The sequence below is a fragment of the Arctopsyche grandis genome, chromosome 2, assembly GCF_051622035.1.
Source record: "Arctopsyche grandis isolate Sample6627 chromosome 2, ASM5162203v2, whole genome shotgun sequence".
NCBI lineage: Eukaryota > Metazoa > Arthropoda > Insecta > Trichoptera > Hydropsychidae > Arctopsyche > Arctopsyche grandis.
In genome coordinates, this window is record NC_135356.1 from 25,630,550 (window position 1) to 25,654,791 (window position 24,242).

Sequence of the window (24,242 nt, forward strand, 5' to 3'; positions counted from 1 at the left end):
TGCGCAAAACGGGTATGTATAGAAATTTAGAGCATATTATAAAAAAATAATACAGCATTTATAACAAATATTTTACAGCATATATGTATGTATAGACAAATGACACATGTCAATGGAATATTGAGTTGACAATTAAATTGTCAACTACATACATAAGTATGCATGTACGACAGATTTTGTTTCATTACGAAACAACAGCTTCATTTGTCCAGTGCTAAATTTGGAAACAATGACAAATATGATTTTCATCGGTTCCCAGTTTAATTGTACATGCATATATTATGGAAAATGGAAATACAAGCGTATTTATAAAAGTAATGAATCGGTACTTCGAAATAAATGCAACGTATTAAAGACAATCATTGTAAACAGTGAACGTAGAGCAGTTATCCCTTTGCAAAAAAATCATGATAAGGGAAATTCAATAAGAACTATCATTTTACACTTTTCGTACGGAAAATGCCGGGAATTAGTATAATAGAATGTAAGAATTGTTCAGTGGAAAAAAAACATATGTAAGAAAAAGTCCGTTTTAATTCCAATTCGAATCATTGATTTTTTACTCGCGTTTAGGGAAAAATATTGTTAATGGCGGTTGTCGGAAAATATTAATTTATTATATTACTTCGTGATACAGGATTATTTATTATATTACTTCGTGATACGATCAATAAGAATCGCCACGCTGCAGAGTGTAGCCATTTGCAGATCTGCCTAGACACGCGCTCATTTCGTTTTAAAAAGACTTTTTCTCAAAGACTAGCAAAAATTTTACTTTCGATGCATTGATATAAAGGCTTATATATTGTATGTATATTGTTTATATATTGTAGATTTTAATACAGTCATGGACCGGAAGTGGTAGCCATATTTGGGTTTTTATTTTTTTCTGATTTCCAATTTAAACAATTAATCCATATATGTAATCCAAATTATTGAACGGCAAATAATTGTTTTACTCGCGTAAACAAAAAAAATCTTGGCAGCCAATTTTTAAAGTATTTTATAGATAAATAGTTCAACTTTAATAATTGTTTAAAATCATTGCGGAGTCAAGCGGACGTCTACTTTAAAAACCTTGGTGAAAAGTTTAAATTTTACAAAAAAAATATTAAACTCGGGGGGTGGATATTTTAATCAAAATTTCTGCGAAAGTAATTATATTTTTTGTATAAATTTAATAACATATATAACAGCATAACGTTATGAGTAATTTTCAATCAAATTTTTTTCCATTAGACTACAATTGACCTCCAATTTCGAAGTCACAAACGCACGCAGTAAAAATGTTTCTGCGTGCGTTTGTGTCCTTTATTTAAAAATCTTTGCATATCACTAGTCCCAAGTTTCATCAAGTGTGATGGACTTATAACATGACTTAATGAAATTTTATTAACAGTACGTAAACGTATGAATATTTAACAATATAAAACGATGATATTTTAATAGATTTTCGGAAAATATAAAAATCGTTAATGTCTAGGCAAACAATGCAGTTGTTCGCTGAAAGAAAAAAACTAATATAAAACCTTGTAAAAATGGGAAATAATCCGATCGTACGTACGGCGACGTTGTTTCGAAATAATACCGAAAGCCTGTTTATTTCGACCGGTAAAGGTAAATGTTGGATCTTTGAGAGAATAAACAATTGTGTCGGAAGTGAAAGAAAACTCGTATAAATATCATATAAAGATTATTTGCGGTTTTGCTTTCGTTTGATGGATGCCAACTTATTTATTTTTCCATGACAAACGTTCAAGTCACTCAATCAATCTAAACCTCAAAAGGTAATCGGCTTTCAATCGCTCGATTAAGATGAAAAGACGACTTTTTCCCTGTTATATAAGTTGCAGAAAAAGAAAAATGAGCTTTGCGATATTTTTTCAGCCGAGTTGACAGAATTTCACTATTGAATAAATAATTTCTGCTGAAACGTCAATCAATCAGTCGCGAAATTAAGTTCACAAGAGAAAAGTCGTCACACTCAATTAAACGCATTGAAAAGAAGTTTCAGTAAATGGAATCTAAATTACGGTAATTTTAAAAGTGACACGCTTGCAACATATTAACGTCGCTTGAAAGAATCGAACTATTTCCAAAGTCAAAATTTAAACCGAAATTCAAATTCCATTGTTACTAAATAAAGGAAGTAACCACTTCATAATAAAAGTATACTTGAATCTTCTTACAGTTTGCAATATAGAGGAGTGTCCCGGGGATGTTTCCAGGATGAATTCCGGCTGCCTACTGAAGAAGTGCTGAATAAAATTCTACTTATATGCAGTGCTATATGTATATATATACATATATAATCTGTATATATATACATATGTAATCTGTATATATATACATATGTAATATGTATATACATACATAACGGCTATAATAGATTGGTCGGGTTGATAAATACATACAACAAAAAAGGATTAACCCCTACCGGTTCAAGTTTTTTTCAATTTATTTTTAGTTAAAATCTTGCTTTTAAACTACATTTTATTAAATACATATAATAAGAAATTCTGGAACTTAACGACCTCCTGATAAACACTCGGTAACATAAAGGCGTACATTACACATCACGTCAAAACTTGAACAAACTTTCAAGTCTAGAAAAACAATTGCAACCGTTATTCATAAGGAAAAAAAAGATATACATACATACATATAATGTATGTACATTTATACATATACAGATAGTATTATATTTACGTTGAGAGAAACGGCACACTATCGCTTTACTGGGATCGGCTTATACGGGAAGCGAATTAACCGTGGAAATCCAGTGGAAATGTAACTAATAGTTCGAACACGTTGAAGCGCTCGTTAAATATTAAATTGCATAATTTTATTTTTACATATACTTACGATTTCGTAAGCGCACAAATAATACATACATAGACACAGTATATTAAAAAAAAAAATCTCAAATTCGAAATCTTCGCATAACAACATTACTTACATCGTTTAATATATGGATTAAGAATGACACATTGCAACAATAATAAATCGCCTGATGAATTACAGTATTGCGTTTCAAAAAAAAGAGTATGAAATCCCGTAATAAACTAAACTATTGTTAATTTCAACGATGGTCACAAATTTTTGTAAAATAGCAACTTTGATAGTATTAATCTAGCAAGAAATTACGTATAAAAAATTTTTGCGTATTTTCATATTTACAACTTTACAACCGATACAAATTACAAGAAAACACTAACAAGAAAATTAAAAAATAATTTTTTTTAATTGATTAAATATATACGTATACTTTTAGATGGACTTTAAAGACTCTTTAGTTTAGATATTATGTATAAATTGTATTATGAAAATTTATAAAAATGGTAAGGAATAAGTCTTTGAGATATTTTTTTCTTTTATTCTGCACACTAAAATAAGATGCCAGCAAAAAAAAATAAAAATAGAAAACGATCACCAGATCGGAAACTATTATAATAGACCTAAGATGTATTTTAATTTTAATACGTTCAAATAAAAAGCATTACAAAATTTAAAAATATATATTTGTATAGACAAAAGTAAATTATGTATGTATTAGAATAGATTTGCGAACGTATTACATTCAAATATATGCGCGGGATCAGTAAAGGCGTAAAATATGTAAAGAAAAATAAATAGATTAAAAATGCGAGAGAGTGTTATAAATGTATGTAGTACATTGATTGCATCACGTTTTCGATAATTTTAACTTATTATGCCTTAAACACTTACATTAAAATAAATAACTATCAAAATAGCCCTAAAAAAAAAACTAGCGCATTATATTTATATACTCAATTTTTTTTCAATTAAATTTGTGTATATAATAATGAGCTAGATTTTTTTTTTAATAAAAACAACGAAATCGATGTAAACAAGTGCATATTTTGAAATGAATATACCGAACCGAACTTGATATTGACGTGTCGGAAAAAAAATAACTTACCGACCGCTTTTCAACTCTTCCTCGCCGTCCACCTGGGAACCGGATAAATTTTTTTCGGTATTAAATATTTTCTTGGAAAAAAATTCGTTTGGTATGAATATTTTTTTCTTATGAAAAAGTTTTTTTAATGATAAAAAGAAAAAGTAATATTGAAGTTATCTGTGTGAGCGCGCAGTGTTCGCGTAGTAAATTCCGAGGCTTTGGCGCAAAATCGAGAGTGGGCGTGTAGTGAAGTGTAGTGTAGTGTATGTATGAAAACGTGTTCGCGGTACATACGTGTGAGGAGCGAGCGCGCTACGCGACGGTGTGTGTCGTCCGCGGTAGTGGCGATAGTCAGTTGGGCTCAGCGGCCGCGGGGCACAGTGGCGGCGCGGCGCATCCCGCGGCAGGTGCGCGACCAGTGACGCCCGCCGGGATTAGATCAATATTGGCAGCGCCGGCGCCCGGCTAACAACCCCACCCACCCACCCAACCTCCCAAAACCACCCACCCCTCCTCCCAGCCTCCACTTCGCCGGCCACATAACCTTTAACCGACCACGTCACGCCTTTTCAAATATTCATGTGCCCGTCGCCAAAAACAAAAAAAAAACACACACACACACACACAACATACTTTTATATATGACAAGATTGCAGTGTCTAATTGTGTGGTTGCCGGGATGCGGGTTCTCCGATTGCGGCGCTTTGTGTCGCGCGCTTCAAACTTGACAGTGACTGAGGAGTCTTTGTTTGGTTTTTTTTTTAATTTTTGTTTGTTTGTTATTTTTTTTTAATATTGTTTGTTAACAATGAATTTTTTCAAACGATTGATTATGGAAGTATGGTTTGCAATACCGGAAAATATTAATACCGGTATTTCGGCATTATAAATACTAAAACCGGTATTGCAAAAAAAACCGGGCAATGGAATTGTGACACTCGTGGAATAATTTAACATCAGTTTCATAATAAATTAAGTATAAAAAATATTTATATTATTTGTATTTTTATTTTATTATTTCATTATTTTATTATTTTGTTATTTTTATTATCTTATTATTTTAATATTTTATTATTTCGTTATTTTTATTATATCATTATTTTATTATTTTTAATATTTTATTATTTTTATTATTTTATTATTTTTAAATTTTTATTATTTTTGTTTTTTCTAATTATCTTAGTTAATTTATTACTTATTTGCTTAATTTGAATCTAATTATTATTATTAGTTTATTGTTGTTATAACTAGAGGTAGGATAGTCAAAGTGCTATCCATTGTTCCATTGTTGTAAATCCTTTGTAAAAAAGGTTCGGCAAATATTTAACAATGCATTTACAACCTTTGAACAATACGCGGCACCTTCTGGGTCCGGTGACTAGTTATAACTAGTCACCGGACCCAGAAGGTGCCGCGTATTGCTCAAAGGTTGTAAATGCATTGTTAAAGTTTGCCAGGCCTGATCTAGGTTATTATTTTTATTATGTATTATCTTATCACTATAAATGGTACTATTTTATTGTTATTTTTCATTTTTCTCTCACCTATGTATATGCTAAAATGGTTTATCTTCTAATAATTATTTTTTGTTATCAATTTTGAAATCAATAAAACTAAATTTTCCGAAAAAAATAAATTTTACAACATTAAAAAAATATATTGTCATAATCCAAGGAGTGGCCGAGCAGTTTGATCCGCGGTAGGAGGATTTTTTTACTTACGTCAACCTAAATTCTAGGCTCCCTACAAATTAATTAATTAATATTTAAGAAATTTTAAAGGGGGAAAAACAGATCATAAGCATATAATTTAAATTTATTGATTTATTGATTCTTTGGATTAAAATATGACATTAAAAAGGCCAGATCATCAATGCTGGAATCGCTCAATATTGATGGGATCTTCGTGCATAATTGAAATTTATTATATTTACATTCAAATTTGCTTAAGTTCTAATATCGAAATACCGGTATTTCGGTATTCAAAAATACCGGGATCCCGGTTTCGGTAATACCGGTATTGTAAATCTTATATGGAAGGGCTCGAATCAGGGCTCGAAATGGAATTTTTCACGAATTTTCACGCATGAGAATGAATTCGATAATTTTCAAAACATGCCTTTGATTTTTTTAAATTGTATTATTATAATTAAAAGATGGCACGACGGTGCTATTTTTCAGAAAAGAGGGTTCATTACTATTGTCCCTACAAAACTAGGGAGTAAAAAAAGGTTAACAATAGAAATTGACAATAGTGAACCCATTTTTGCACTCTGGCGCCGATCCTTAATTATAATATCCTAGTTTTGTGCCTGTTGATTTCAACAGGAAAGGAATTGATACATGAATTAAAATAAAGATGTTTATTTAAATTAAAATAAAATAAATATATAGAAATTATAATTTCACTAACTTAGATACTGAGAACGGAATTTCGTGTTTCCAAAAACTCGTCTTTATCAACTATCCGAATAAATTGAAAAAAAGATTCTTAATAAAAATAACGCTGCAAAATACCCAAATTTCAACGTATATTGCACTCTGCGGCTTCGAAAAGTACAAACGGAATTATCCCTTATTCGCTAAGAATAACATTAACAGTTAATGGCTCAGCTTAACTTACAATTTTAGTAACATTATCGGATAAAAATATTGAAATGTGAAAGAATAAAATAATTTATTTTCAGCTTCCAGCTTCCAAGGCGGCCAGGCAGCAACCGGTACCACCCAAACCCGTCGAAGATAATTATGTAAAATTAAAAGAAGAAATTAAAAAAAGAAGAAATCTATGTAAACGAAACATCGACTGCACCAGCATCTACATACATAGTTTCGTGAAATAATTTGTTATAAGTGTGGAAATATTTCATCACAATTTTATTTTCGAGAACTATAATACACCATGCGATAGTGCACGTGGTACTGCCAACCCATCCATCGTGTATTCGAACGCCAGCTAACCAGCTGATATGATAAAATGTGATTTTTCAAGAAAGTCGTTTACTTTATGGAATATATAATTATTTCGAGGATTGAGGATTGAAGGAGTGTGTTTTTATTCAGTTTGGGGTGAATGTAAAAGCCTCATTCTGGTCGTCATAATCAGAAACTTCATTTTCATAGTACGTAATATAAATTAATTATTGAATCGTAAAGCATTCTATAATAACTATATAATCTTAAGTTGGTATTTCACAATCATTTAACTGTCAAAAATTATAATTTCACTAATAGGGACCAGTGAATATGCAATTTCCGTAGTGTCAATACAACTACATATAATCAGTGAATGTGTAATCAGATATGATTTCATTGAAACGTCAGTGTAAATATAATTTGACAAATTTTTTGACTCATTTGTAATTATAAACAAAGTGATTTTTTTGAGAAACATGAAAAATGAATCATGTAACAAAATATTTAAATATTACTTCAAAATCAATATATTGTATGTAGATGTGTATTTATATATTAATATTTGTGTTTGGAAACAAAATAATTTGGAAAAATATGTACATACATATGCAGTGCCGGTTTTAGGGGGGGGGGGGGGTCGGGCGGCGCCCGAGGGTCCAAATAAGTTAGGGCGCCGCTCGATTCGTCAAAGGCGCCAAAAGCCATACTAAATTTTAGATTAGAGCGCCAAAGGCGATATTTTTTTCTAAGGGTGTTTAGCAAAAATTGCCCGAGGGCGCCATTGGGTGTAAGGCCGGCACTGTACATATGTACATAGGTATCAAAAAATTATTCTGTGAATCAGTGGTCGGACAAAACAAATAATTTTATGAAAAGGACGGGACGAAAGCAAAGCACGTAAAAAACGGGACGTGTGGTCACCCTAATTATAAGACAATAAAATTTTCGAACAAAATATATAATTTATTGTTTTATTGGTAAAAAGAAAGCTAGAAATTACAAATATTAAACTATTTTTAAAAAAAAAAAAGTAAATATGTATATGTATGAATATACAATATTAAAAAAGAGTAAAGAGTAAAATGTCGATTAATTAGAAGCGATTTATACTATGTATATGTATACGATGTTATATGACTTTAGATACTACATACATATATTCGTATCTATGTCTAATGAATAAGCCGTATACTATAATTGCGTTTTTAATTATTCAAGTGTTGTAAGTTTTCCGTCTATAGGTAAATAAATAAATGAATAAACTCTCGCTTCTCAGTAATGAAATATTTTTGAAAAAAGGTAAATGCTAGTTAAATAACATGTTCTCGAGTGTCAATGGGGTGGGATGGATATGGAAGTTGAATGTTCATCTATTCATTTATTACCCTCGAAACAACTTGTACTACATACATATGTATAACTATTTGTATACAACCCTAATGATCACGGGTTAATTGGATCCAATGAGAGCCCATCCAGCATAATCCGAACAGTAAATCAAGTCGCTAGAGAGATATATTCAGATATTATTATAATAGTATCCAATTTAATTTACAATTTTTAATCTGATGAATGTATGTATGTATGTAGGGGAGAGTGGTTTACCTGTGGACAATTTTCGCTTTTTCACTCATAGCTCAGCAACTTTATTGTTTTATGCAAACTTTTTAATGTCATTAGATAGGTTGAATATTTAAGATTAAAATGAAAAAAGAAAAATTAATGATAGCATAACAGTTTTTTTTTATTTTTTCCTAAAATAATAGAGACAAAAAAATTGTACAAAGGTTCAACACTATGTTGAACCTATGGACAGTGTATGTTGTACCTTTGGACAGATATGATATTTTATACAAAGTAAACTATTTCATCCAATGTTGAAATTCTCAAGGTCTATATTAAATTCCAACTGTGATTTGATTCTCCCAGACTGGCCTACTACTCGAGGAGGAGGCAATTTCCCAGAAATTTCCTATTGACAAATATTATAAATTTTGTCATCGACCACAAGAAATCTGTTTGTCGATATTTTCTTGTAATACATACTAAATTTCAATATCATTTTCGATTTGATTATTCATAACTTCAGCAACATAATACTTGAAGGTATTTTTGGTTGTTAATTTCACAAGAACCTCTAACCTTAAACTCTGGACGCGTCCAGAGGTACAACCAAATAAATGTCCAAAGGTACAACAAAACGAAATATTCAACTAATATTAAAATACACTTCTTTGTGGTTACGTTTTAACACATATATCGTCGTTACCAAATAGTTAAATAACCACTACACTAAATGCATATCTTGTATGAAAAGTTATTTTAATAAATATGAAAAAACAAACAGTTCGTTGGTAAATATTTACTTTTGGGTCCCAAATAACGAAATTCTCGAAAAAACTCGAATCTGGCAGCGCGCGGCACCAAAAGGTGGATTGAATGTTGCCAATATTCGATGTTCATAATTCCCTAGAACATTGTGTAGCAAAAATATTTTCCCCGACCGAATTAAAGTCATTGTCCACAGGTACATTCGTCCATCACCACTCTCCCCTACATATGAAAGAATTTTTATTTTTTTTTTAGAAAAACCTTATTATGGTAAAAAAGGTATAAAAATATAGTATAACTTTGATTATTTGGATTAAATAAGGGTTGGAATGGTCCTGATAATCAAAAGATGAAAGAACCGCGTTAAAATAAACTCTGTGACTTCTTCAATTTGCGATTTTCTCATTATTTAATATTTTGAGCCAAACATTAAACAAAGAATTCGTATAATCCACTATGTTTGTTCGTTAAAATTATTTGTTCAGCACAATCCGAATAATGGAGGCTCTACTGTACATTAACTTGAATGGGAACAAACACATTTTCAGCATACTAAAATTTTATATTTTCTTCAATTGAACAATGGAGCAAACCCGTATATACGGTAAGTAATTTACTTTCTGAATATTTTTAAAACAATTTTAGAACAAATTGTGTAAAATATAATGACGGTAAATATTCAAAAAAACGTAATGTTTTCATATTATTTTACAAAGATTAAAAAATATTCACAAAGTTGTATGTACACATATTACTACAAATGACTTAGTTTCATTAAGGAAAAATTAAATTCAAATTATCAGAAATTTATATTGATGTACATAAGTTGATGTTATAATCTTCGCAAACAAAAGGTACATATACAAATGTCTCGAGAAAAAATCTTAATCGATGCAAAGTGTTGCATTTTCAAAAAATGTCCAAAGCTGCGTTAATTATTGGTTGATCGGAAAGAATAGTTTCATCTGTAACTTTAAATTTGCGTTAAAGTGGTTTTGTAAAACAAAGTTTTCTACTTTGCAAAAAAGGGGACAACGGGGTTTAAAGAGGCTAAGAAGATCCACTGGTATAAAAAAAAACCACAGGACGCAATTCTATAGCAAAGCCAACAAAAATATAATATATGTATGTACGGTGACCGGAAAAATGCATTCAAGATAGTTGCACTCTCGAGACATCCAAACTTTTAAAGATGCTCAAGGAGAACTAACGCAATTCCACAAAAAAGCGTCAAGAGGTATTTGTTTGTCATATTGCGTAAGATATTTTTGAGCGCCATTAGAAATTGGACTTATCGAAACTGCGCCACTATTCAGTGCAATTATTGCAATTGGTCAATGTGACAAATTGAGAAAACCTGAATCGCTCACCGGTTAAAATTCTATAAAAAAAATGAAATGCATATTTTTAAATTTAAAATTATCGGATTATTTTCGAGGGGCGCTTTGCTACTTTATCAAAAAATTAATCAATTTGACATGTTTAACTGAAACGCAGTGTACTCTTGGGCTTCATAAAGTAATTTCGCTAAGGGTAATAAAATCGAACAACGTTCCCGTACGTTTCAATTTAGCAATACGCCACTTATTGTAACGAGAATGGATCAACACAAAAGCTTTTCAACGAAATCTACCCTTGGAATTTTTAAAAAAATCATGTATGCGTTCTGGTGTTTTGTCAATGTTGCACTTTCCATCATAATTTTCTAAATAAAGTTGAAAACTACATATAGTATGTTATATGCGCAAAGATACATATGTATGAACATGTTCTTACTGGACAATCTTCATACTGTTATGGCCACTCCCCACCTTAATATAATATGTACATATGTATGTATAAATAGAGGGCTACCGGAGTGTATCGCTTATCGCTAATTAGAATAGTGTCGATTTAACACAAGTTGGTGATGTGTCAATCACAATACACGCCCGGCAGACTCTCTTCCACTTTACTGGCGAAATAAAGGAAAGTTAAACAAGAAAGGAATTATCATTTAATAATCGTCAATTACACATTTCTTCACTTACTTTCTTACAGGTTGATATATGGGGTCTCCAAGTTGGTTCGCAACTTTCGAGAAAAGCATTAAAAATGGAAGTTCGAGAAAAGTTTGGAGTAAACTTATCGCTCGGATCGAAGCCAATACACACTTTGTATTAGTTTAATTGGGTTTCCGAAACTTTCTAATTTTAAAATACTTTTAACACTAAACGACAAAAACAAAATCATAAATATTGCGTGTTATAAAATAACGCGAGACTCATAAATATATTAACGACATTTTTACAAAAAATATAGATGTTGAAATTTAGTTTGAATTGTGTAAAAATCGTCCTTGATCACACGAACGAACATGCATTGCATTTACATCGGTCTCCGTGACGGGCCCGAATGTGAAACGCCCGAAAACGCAAATATCGGAAAGGCAATGATCGAAAATCGAAAGATCTTAAGTCGAAAGATAAAAAATTCGGGTGTGACCAACCCATGACTTTATCTATGTATTTGAGGAATATAAGAAGGTTACAAAACAAAATTCAATATTGAACTAATAACTATGATAGCGATACAAATTGAGCGCGAATATATGCAAATACTTGCACAAGACAAAAGTTCTACTTCCGGTTGTCGGATTTTGTTCAATTTTTTTTTATTATTTAAAATCAGTATAATTATAATACACATTAAATATCAAGAGGATAAAAATAATATAAAAGGTCAAAATAAAATAATGAAATATTGTTTTAAAAAAAAATACTACTTCCGGTTTACAAATTCTGACCAAAACGTTATCAAATCTAAGTTAGTACATAAAGAATACAAATATAAATTTTCAGCTCAATACGTTTAGGGGTGTGGACAGGATCCAGGCGACAACATTTTTATCCTTTGTAATAGGAGAAAATCCCACTTCCGGTTCATTAAATTTGGTGATTTAATTTTTTAATTTTACTTAAAATCACTATCTTTATTATACACAATAAATATCAAGACGCTTAAAATAATTTAAAAGGTCAAAATAAATTAATGAAAAAATAATGAAATATTGTTTTTAAAAAAAATACTACTTCCGGTTTACGAATTCTGACCAAAACGTTACCAAATCTAAGTTAGTACATAAAAAACACAAATATAAATTTTCAGCTTAATACGTTCAGGGGTGTGGACAGGATCCAGGCGACAACATTTTTGACCTTTCTAAGACGAGAAAATCTCTCTTCCGGTTCATTAAATTTGGTGATTTAATTTTTTAATTTTACTTAAAACCACTATTTTTATTATACACAATAAATATCAAGACGCTTAAAATAATTTAAAAGGTCAAAATAAAATAATGAAATATTGTTTTAAAAAAAAATACTACTTCCGGTTTGCGAATTCTGACCAAAATGTTACCAAATCTAAGTTAATACATAAAGAATACAATTATAAATTTTCAGCTTAATACGTTTAGGGGTTTGGTCAGGATCCAGGCGACAACATTTTTGACCTTTCTAAGACGAGAAAATCTCTCTTCCGGTTCATTAAATTTGGTGATTTTATTTTTTATTTTTACTTAAAATCACTATCTTTATTATACACAATAAATATCAAGACGCTTAAAATAATTTAAAAGGTCAAAATAAATTAATGAAAAAATAATGAAATATTGTTTTTAAAAAAAATACTACTTCCGGTTTACGAATTCTGACCAAAACGTTACCAAATCTAAGTTAGTACATAAACAACACAAATATAAATTTTCAGCTTAATACGTTCAGGGGTGTGGACAGGATCCAGGCGACAACATTTTTGACCTTTCTAAGACGAGAAAATCTCTCTTCCGGTTCATTAAATTTGGTGATTTAATTTTTTAATTTTACTTAAAACCACTATCTTTATTATACACAATAAATATCAAGACGCTTAAAATAATTTAAAAGGTCAAAATAAAATAATGAAAAAATAATGAAATATTGTTTTAAAAAAAAATACTACTTCCGGTTTGCGAATTCTGACCAAAATGTTACCAAATCTAAGTTAATACATAAAGAATACAATTATAAATTTTCAGCTTAATACGTTTAGGGGTTTGGTCAGGATCCAGGCGACTACATTTTTGACCTTTCTAAGACGAGAAAATCTCTCTTCCGGTTCATTAAATTTGGTGATTTTATTTTTTATTTTTACTTAAAATCACTATCTTTATTATACACAATAAATATCAAGACGCTTAAAATAATTTAAAAGGTCAAAATAAATTAATGAAAAAATAATGAAATATTGTTTTTAAAAAAAATACTACTTCCGGTTTACGAATTCTGACCAAAACGTTACCAAATCTAAGTTAGTACATAAACAACACAAATATAAATTTTCAGCTTAATACGTTCAGGGGTGTGGACAGGATCCAGGCGACAACATTTTTGACCTTTCTAATAGGAGAAAATCCCACTTCCGGTTCATTAAATTTGATGATTTTATTTTTTATTTTTACTTAAAATCACTATCTTTATTATACACAATAAATATCAAGACGCTTAAAATAATTTAAAAGGTCAAAATAAAATAATGAAAAAATAATGAAATATTGTTTTTAAAAAAAATACTACTTCCGGTATACGAATTCTGACCAAAACGTTACCAAATCTAAGTTAGTACATAAATAATATAAATATAAATTTTCAGCTTAATACGTTCAGGGGTGTGGTCAGGATCCAGGCGACAACATTTTGACCTTCCTTCCGGATGCTTCCGGAAGGGAAAAAATCCCACTTCCGGTTTATTAAAATTAGTGATTTTTTTTTATTTTAATCACATTGATACAAGAATTATACTTGCATTTTTTCGTGAAGACCACACATGTTTAAGGGGTCGAAAAAAATAGTGGAAGAAAAATCGAACAAGAGTAAACTGCCACTTCCGGTCGACGGACGCTTACCAAATTTTATACATAACTTGGTATTGAGCCTTAACTGATCGATATGAAATTTCAGTTCGAATAATCAAAAGGCTTTTGAGAAAAACATAAAAAACCTCGATTCTCTAGAGTAAAAGTACTACTTCCGGTTCAGATAAAAATATTTAAAAAATATAAAATTATAAAAATTATTATTTCTAGTACATGCAAAAAAAATTCAGTCCGATTCAGTTAGTAGTTTGGGAGAAAATCGAATTCAAAAACTTAAAAAAAAGAGGACACCTATAAGGGGAGGTACCATTTCCGGTCAACTTAAAAATTTGAAAAAAATTTACGTAGTGTCTATAAGAATTTCATTAACCGATACTAAGTTTTGGTTCGATAGGACTAACGGTGTTGAAAAAATCCCCAAAGTACACAGACACACACACAGACACACACACAGACACACACACAGACACACACACAGACACACATACAGACACACACACATTTTTTCTAGATCATTAAAACGTGATCAGTAATCGATTCTGAGTTCGAATCAGTCAAAATCTCGAGTTCGAATTTTCGCATGATCACAAAACTTCATCTATTGTTACTACGTACATAGATAAAGTAAAAAAGGGTGCATGGTAAACGGTACATACTCACTTAATTTGCGCGAGCAGGATACGACAGGAACACGAGTCAGTCAGTAAATCGGAGAAAACATAAAAATCGTCAAAGAATGCCCCTTCTCCCTATTTTATGTACTAAGTATTGAAATTCTCTCATTAGTCTTTTAAATTCTTAAATTATTACAGAGCCCAGCGTTAGCGACCTAATTGCGAATTACTATACTAATTTATCGCCAGAATTGGAAGCTTACAGGGCAGCGTAAGAAATATTTGTATTTAAATTTGCGAAGCATCTACTGTTCTTTAGTGATTAATCTCAAATATAATAAAACGCAAAGAAAAATCTACGTCATATAAATGAAAAACGTATAAACTAAAATAATTAAGAATAATAATAATAAGTAAGAAGCCAGCTGAACGTTTAGAAAAATTTAATCAACTCTTGATCCGACAAATATTTCTCTTGGACAATAAAGCGTACCTTCAGAAGCGGTCTCCGAGACGAGCCAGAATGTTAAATTACAGAAAACGCAAATATCGGAAGGCAAATATCGAAAATCGAAAGATCTTAAATCGAAAGATCAAAAAAAAGGGTGCATGGTAAACGGTACATACTCACTTAATTTGCGCGAGCAGGGTACAACAGGAACAAGAGGAACAGGCTTTTCCTCCCGTATTAATGTGCGCGCGCAGAATACGGGAGGAAAAGCATGTTCCTCTTGTTCATGTTGTATCCTGATCGCGCAAATTAAGTGAGTATGTACCGTTTACCATGCACCTTTTTTATCTTTCGACTTAAGATCTTTCGATTTTCGATCTTTGCCTTCCAATATTTGCGTTTTCGGGCGTTTCACATTCGGGCTCGTGAGGTAGACCCCATTTACATAGGTTAGAGCACTATTCGAATTAACAAAATAACGGAAACAACAGCTGAGAATATGTATTTAAAAATCTATACAATAAGATGAAAATTATAAATAATATTTAGACGTCCATATTTTTGTATAAAATATTTAAAATATTAAAAATGGCAGTTGAAAAAACAAATAATTGCCAGACAGATTTTTTAAAGATAATTTTTATTTAAGCGGCATAATAATATGTGAAAACGTAAGTTCGATTAAAATTTTGTCGAAGTTGTAATTTAAATAATCTTAATATGTTATTACAAAACCTTCAATAAATGGTCTATGTAATTTGTTATTTTAAATGGACAAATTTTCCTTTGAAAATTGATTTCGGGGACAAAATTTTTATTCAATTCTGATGGGTACGTTCATAATAAATGAAAGGTTTTGGGTTCAAATCCTGGCGGCAATGGAAAAAAAATTTAATCCATTGAAATTCGTATATACATATCATAAAATGAAATCAACCATCTCCCGTCAGATAACTGACGTAATCGTTGAAACAATTTCATGTAAAATTGGCTTAACATACTCATTATTGTCGCAATGCAGTTAGTTTCTATTTGTTAATTATTAACATACATGATAAGTACATATGTATGTGGTTTATATGAATACATATATGTATGTACATATGTACGTGTCTACATGATTAATTCTCACGTGCCACCTGGTGGCACGCGTGACATGGGTCACCGATAGCCCGTCTAGGCCACATAAACAAGTGATTCTTCGACGAATTTTAGCACCAAAAAAGCTTTTGGTTAAAATGAAGCACCGAGTCATATAGTATATCGTTTCAGTTCGACCTTTTTGGTTGCTTTGTGAAAGGGTTTCTTCTGAGCTCTAGAGATGAACACTCGAGTGCCCTCTGACAGAACGGTCGCAAAATACGTGTTTCTTTGTCCAATGCATTCGATGCTTGCGCCGAGAGAGCTTTGTGCGAAAAGCTCGACATTCGAAATAATAAATTTCACTAAAATTTGCAAAGGGAGCGAGCTATAAAGCATACGCGTAGTGCTCTTAATATTATAATTAAAGCCGTAAAAGCGCAAAAACACGACGGTTTATGCGGCACGCAAACTATGTATGTAAATGTACCACATTCAACTGTATTATTAATTGCCGGTAAGAATCGCTTTGCCTTGATAAGTTTCGTATAAAAAATAAAGTCTATTACGATTATTGTATACGTGAAAGCAGATCTGTGCAAAAATGTCTTGATTAGGGGTCGTGTTATTAAATATCAATTATATGAAAAATCGTATCTACATACGAAGTCGTCATGATGCTGATTAAATTTCTATTTATTTCGTTTGTAGTATCTCTTTATTAATATATGTAGGAGGAACATTAGGAGGAAATTATATTTTAAATCATAATTGTAAAATTTTACTTAGTATTACATAATATTTTTCTATACTTTTTTGTATAGTAATAATATTTTTCTATAATTTGTATGAATAATTAAATAGATGAAATCATTAATACCGAAATAAATAACATAATAAAAATTTTAATCTTCTGTTATTCATTTTAAAAACATTTTTACAATACTTAAAAAAAAGTGGTGTCATTTAATAAAACATTAACGTTACCTAACATGAACTAACAAGGATAAAATAAATAAATTATACGTACATATTACATATACAAATAGGATATTTAATCTAGAGGATTATTAATTCGCATCACTCTCAATATACCCATGTACTATATGTTCAAATGTATAAGGATTAAGTTCAAAAAGGGATTTTTATAAATTGGATGTAAAAAAACGTAATATAATGTATTAAATTTGTATGTAAGTTTTTGCATGTATAACAATTGCGTGTATTTTAATGAAATATTAATTTTACATGTGTATACATTATATCACACGATGGAGCTTTGTCTTTTGTGGGGTGAGCGATTTGTATTAAAATATATTAAAGAGAAGAAAATACATACATGTGCGTGTTCCATTGTGGTCTATTATGAAGTGATCATCAAATTTCAACCGTCAACCATCTGGAGTCTTCAGCAGGTTTTAATTTACGCTGCGATCTGCGAAAGAAAATAATAATGTTCGTATAAGTAAGGATTCATTGGCGATTTACAAATTTGTTTTATTAAAAAAATAAAGACGCGGAGCAATTTCGGCATAGGATTTATGCAATGATGAAAAAATAATTTTTGGATGAAATAAAAACAAAATTTACGACTGAGACAGTAAAATGAATATCAAATAATGACTTATTTTTAAATGGTAGGTACATATGTATATCGACTTGAGTACCTATATTTTCGGTTACAATAAATAACGTACAATTTTAACCATTTCTCTATTATGGAATTCAAAATAATAATTCGACAATTATTTCGATTTGTTACTATCGGCTTGTTAACATCCCAAAAGTATGTCAACCGAACAAATTGATCAGAAATCATTTAATTTTTACATCTGTCAAAATAAAATAGTGAAACTAATAAAAAGGTTGCGACTAATCATATCATTCAATAAAAATACTGATATTTTATTACTTTTACATATGGCGTTAACTATTTTATAAATTATACTGAATAAATAAATAAGACGTTTGTACATACATGCATTAAATTAAATTGTTGCTCATTACTTCAAATGAAGAGGAATTAGCACATAGGTACAACATTGTATACATACATATATCTTATATTTCTTTTATACTTATTGCGATTCCTATTGGGACCTAATAATTTTTCTATCCTATTTTTACGATATAGTTTTTGTGAGCTTTCTTCGTTTCATTGCATAGGTATTAGAAGACCCGGCATATGTACATAATTGATAAAAAAATTCTGAAATAATGAAAACAATCAAAAACGAAAATACTTATTTAAAAGGTGAATCGCACACTGTTGACAAACATGACAACTTTCATGCATAAACCAATGAACGTTTGTGAAAGAAAGCAAGTCGAAATGTCAGAAGACCAAACTCGAAAAATAAGATGAAACAAAAAAAAAAAAACTCAACAAGCGATCGGCAACAAGTCTGCGAGAATTAAGCAGAGGATAAATCTCCGCAAAAATAGGTTAGTTAATTAGCAGAGCGCGGACCGGGGATTTCGGACAGGTTTCGAGGCGAGAAAAGGGCGCCATTTATCACGAAGGGCCAGCTTTGGGATTTCAACCGTAATATATATTCGAATATATTTATACATGTACATCCATAAATATATGCATGTATGCACATCGTCTGTGTGCGAAGCCTTTAGTTAGAAGCTTCTCAAACCAACGAACGTTCAAATGGATTTCACTTGAAAACCATTACCGGTCCTCTACCACAATTTCGATGGATATATACATATATGTTTATATATTATATTATACCTACATGTATGTACGGCAAAACTTTTAAGAGACTCAGGCCACATATTGGTCGGTAACTAACTTGCGGGTCTAACAGAAAATTCATCGAAAAGCCTCCTCCCTTCACTTACATAAAGATTTTATTGAAATACATTTAGTGCACTTTTGCGGGGGTTCGCCAAAGTTTTTATGTAAATATTATAATCTAATTATTAGATTACAATATTTCTATATATATATATATATATATATATATATATATATATATATATATATATATATATATTCAATATATATTATATTAGATTCTAATATATAATTTCGAAAGAGATTTTAATGCAAGGTTTGTAAAGTTTAATGCAAGGCTTGAGAATCCTTGACGTTATCGATATCGATTTCGATTTCAGTTCCGATTCCGGATTCCTTTTTCAGTTCCAGATCCGGATTCCTATTTGAGTTCCGGATCTAGATTCTTTTTTCACTTCCGAATTCAGATTCCTTTTTCATTTCCGGATCCGGAATCCTTTTTCAGTCCCAATTGAGGATTCCTGTTTCAGTTACGGATCTCGATTCCTTTTTCAGTTCCGGATCGGCATTCTTTTTTCGGTTCCGGTTTCTTTATATATATATAAAAAAAACCATTCGTTTTATGTGTGTGTAATTCATTTATCGATTCAAATAAATTTAATAAAAAAACAAATAAATGTTTACTCTTAGGATAGTCATGTTGAAGCGGTTTGTATTACAAATACCGAGCGAAGCCGGAAAAACCACGCTAGTTCATTTATAAAATGAAATGCCTACTTCACAAAAATTCATATGAAAATAGTTTGTGATGAAAAATGCACGGTATTGTAATCTTGTATGGAAAATCCTCCTGAATTGACTCGTCGAAATTGCTCGCATTCGTGTTTTTTTCCATCGTGCTTTTCATACAAAGCATAACGGTTGAATTTCAATTGTGAAATAATCAAACTTTTGATGAAACACATTTAAATGCTACATTTACGCAAGGCAACATATGTAATTATTGCTAAGTCCGTTACAATATTATGAAATAAATTGTCAGTATCTATGTACATATAAACGAATTTGGTCACTAGATACTTTAATTTGACTCATCAAAATGTTCATTCGATAAAAAAAAATTGTTCATTGTTCGTTATAATAGCACGATATGAGTTGAGTAAACTGACTATCAGCTATAAACTGATACTTCATTTAAAGTACTCACCGATTGATATACGCATATATGGTGATTACTTAAATAGCGATAAATACTTAAAAAATTAATAAAATAACTCATTTGTTATCATTCGACTGTTAGTTAGTCAGGTCACAGGTCAGATTGAAAATAAATATAAATCATTTTTAATTAAAGCGCTCCGAAATATAAATGGTTTTGATTACACAATATATGTATGTTTTAGCCATTAACGTAAAGAATACTTCTACAATAGAATAAATTCTATGTAAATTATGGTTATGTATACGTACAGTCGCACGTACATATGTTTTTTGTAGAATAACTGCAGCTCTAATCTCTAGTATATTTATAGTATATTTAATGCGCAAAATATAATATAATAAACATGATCGCGGTATGTGTTACATAAATATGAGCAACTAGTGTCGTTCTTTGCTCGCAAGTTCGGCCGGTGTGGCATCGATTTTCCGGATACTTTCCGGAAAAATGACCGGCGTATCGGAATAAAGTTCACGTATTAAATAAACGACACACGAAAAAAACGATTTTGGGCGTTAAAGCCGATATATTACCGGGTACTGAATAGCAGTTATTTGTGAGACATGATTTATGACATCCAGAACTTATCGCCTGAATCTTTTTCGATGGGCGTTTCATAAACAAAAAAAAAAGAAAATCTAATAAAATATTTCTTTGAAGATTCAATTCAGCGAAAAGTTGAAAATAATCACACGAAAACGTGGTGTCATTATGTAAGTTATCAAAAGATTGAACGCATTACTGCTAGTTATTATGTACATAGGGTGATGTTACAGTTGAAGTGTATGTTTGTACATGTATTCAGTTGTAATATATTTTGACTAGTTGGAATATATTCCATCTAACCTACGTAAAATTGATTCATATAGCGGATTACATTCCAACTGGTCAAAATATGTTACAACTGAAAATATAGTTCAACTCAAAGTTGGTACCAGGTTAGGGGAGGTTAGATTTTCGTGAAAACATCACTCTATGTACTAGTAAACTGAGTTGGAAAGTCACATTTTTGCTTTTAAGGCATTTTTAGAGCCATCACAATACGATACGAATCACCTTTACTCGTAATATCTAGCAAACTCGTAATACCTTTATTTTGTATGTTATATCTAGCACCAGAACTGTCAAAACTCAACAGTTATATTACAACTGGTGCACATTGTTGAAAGTGTACTAGTTGAATTGTATTCGAATATGAATAACCTAAAACGCCAGTTGCAATATATTACAACTGAAAATACACTTCAACTGTAACATACACATGTATGTATGTATATACAAAGTTTTATTTACAATAAAAATAATGTGTATACATACATACGTAAGAAAGATGCATATACATTCTTGAATTATAAAGATATAGCGCGAAGTGAATCTTAAATAGAGGTTAATAAATTAGCAATTGCTTGATTTTAATGAAGTATGTAGGTATGTACATTCATTTAAAACTGAAGACTTTGTTTGAAAAGTTGTTAATTTATTGATAGTAAAGTTTTTAAAGTAACTGCTATTTACACTCGGATGTATTTACATATATGTATGTACCCATGCATACATGCATATATATACATACATATTCTCCGCCAGGAGCTACACTAATGCATTAATGTATGTGAATATAAATTTGTTCACAACGTTGCAAAAACAATATTTTTTTAATTGAAAATCAGTGAAGAATATAAAGATTGGAAACGAGCAAGTGGGATGAAATTCATTATAACCATGACAAAGAATAAACGTGTGAAATGTGAGTCCAGAAAATATTTCAAATAATATACAAATACGTTATTCTTCCGGCCCTATAAATAAACCACAATGATAAGTCGAAATATCCCATCCCACATGAGACAACTATTTGTTAAATTATTTAACTTAAATTGAAAAAAATCGTATTTACGTATCGTAAGTGGACACATGGTTGCGGCAGAAAAATCACCTGTATTTTGGAGATTGATAAAAAAAGACAATGGTATTACATAATTTAAAATGAAGTAATATGCAATATTTTCATTTATTTTTAAACTTATAGGTTGAATTATTTACCAATCTAATTTTAAATGTTCAAACAAGCGTAAACAAGTGACGAAGTAATCTTTTTGGTTTTTTTACATTAAACAAGCAGAATTTTCTATAAGGAAAGCATTTTTCAGTAGCATTACACGCACTTTTATGAAGAGAATAAAAATGGTTAGAGAAACTTCCGAATGGAATGTATATGTACATAAGTAGATTTCACTATAGAACTTTTTGAGCTGAAAATCTGGATATGGATATGTGATTTCAACAAAATATGACTACTGCACAAACGACGAGAAGATTATAATTTATTTAATAAAAATAAATCAGTTATAGATTAAAAACAGAAAGAACAATTCGTAAGCCTTTAGCAACGTTAAATCATTTCAATTAAACTACATAGCATGTTGAATCAATATAATTCTCCATTATAGAGAATGCATTTGCACAAGGAAATAAGCCGTATTCTATGCGCTGCTAAGCTGATTAAAGCTTTTAATGAGGACTTAAATGGTACAATGAAATGTAGTTAATGAAATGAACATATGTATTTGCAGAGGAAAATAGCTAAGCGCATCAAAGTTATCGATAATGCGCTTATTTATGTACATTATGGCATGCATAATATATTACGTGCGAGCAAAATGCAATGACGACAATCCGAATCAACAACGGAAATGTACACTTGGACGAGTCGATGTATGTAAATATTCGATAGACGTGCAAAAATAAACGAGAAAAAATACGTACTCAAAGGAAACGAAAAAAAAGGAAGCGAAACGATATCGGACTTTGAAACCGTAATTTAAAATTATAATTTATAGAAAATATCCATTTCGCAACACATTATCCCTTGTTACTATTCAACTACATACATATATTCATACATATGTACATACGTAAAACCTACATACATATTTAACGTTTCCTCCAGGAAAGTTTTCTCGGAAAATATTATTCTTCAATTGTTTACCATCGACATTTGTAAGATATATTTCAAAGCAAGAAGGAACAATGACTTTGGTGCGTACATTTTTGGACATCAGATTTTAATTTCAATTAAATTATTAAACGTGTATGAATTCTACTAATGGGTACTATTTTTTTATCCGCAGTGATCCGAGAAAATTACGAATTTTTTAATTTAATTTTAGAAACTATTATTCGCAGAATAATATTCTAAATGTAAGGTTGAATGCTCTTCAATTGCATCGAGTATATTTACTTTTAAATAAATTTTGGGTATAATGAATTCATAAAATCCAAAGGTTTTTTTTGAGATGTGTTGCAATAATTGATTTTTATTCCTACACCATTTTTAAGCGGATTAGAGTTTCCTCGATTTCTCCCCAAATTGATTTAACCAGAAATTTTAAGTCAACTCGTTTAAATATTACACAATTTGAGTTCTATTCCACTTGTATTGTTCTGTTCCATATGATTTATTAATAAAGTTCAGAAATTATTTGAATGAAAAAAATAAAAAAAAGGTATTTCCTTTTAGATTTTCAGAATGTTGCTTAAAACGACCATCGATTTCGTCAAAGTGGATAAAAAGGGTCTCCAAATTACCATGAAAGTTCACAAACTACATGAGGTATGTACATATACATACATATGTTGAAAAAAAAGTACCGTTTGCAGACTCCAAAGATTTCCCTTTATTTATAGTCATACGGAAAACGGACGCGAATTTGATCTTGAAAATTTCGTTCAAACGACTCTAAAAAATCTTTGCTACTATGACGCGGAAAAACAGGGTTAGCACACATCAAAGGCACACTAGAAGGAGAAGCAAGGGGAGTGTGTGAATCGGAATTTTATATTTTATTTGTGTTTACGCTTTCATTCACATTCACGTGGTTGCCTACGCGTATGAAACGACGTCGACTTTAACCCTTTACGCGCTGAAATACAAATATTTAACTAGGCAAGGGCACGGGACAACAATACAGCGAACTTTCGACACCGTAAAATTGAAATTAAGCTGTAAAATGTTTTTAACTGCATGTGCGAATTACCCGTACACCTAATCGTGAGCACGCCTG

The 24,242-nt window shown here is 30.6% G+C and overlaps 2 protein-coding genes across 6 annotated transcripts in view; both read right to left on the minus strand.

Annotated features, from left to right (window-relative positions):
- Window positions 1-24,242, minus strand: part of Nca (neurocalcin homolog) — a 138,788-nt gene that overhangs the window by 52,929 nt on the left and 61,617 nt on the right. The gene's annotated exons all lie outside the window — the stretch shown is intronic.
- LOC143922459 (neuronal calcium sensor 2) overlaps window positions 1-24,242 on the minus strand; it is a 126,602-nt gene that overhangs the window by 47,143 nt on the left and 55,217 nt on the right. The window contains exons 4-5 of the mRNA XM_077445702.1: window positions 17,550-17,645; window positions 3,944-3,975 (exon numbers count right to left, since the gene is read on the minus strand). The gene's annotated coding sequence lies outside the window, so the exon portion shown is untranslated. The remainder of the gene's footprint in view (window positions 1-3,943; window positions 3,976-17,549; window positions 17,646-24,242) is intronic.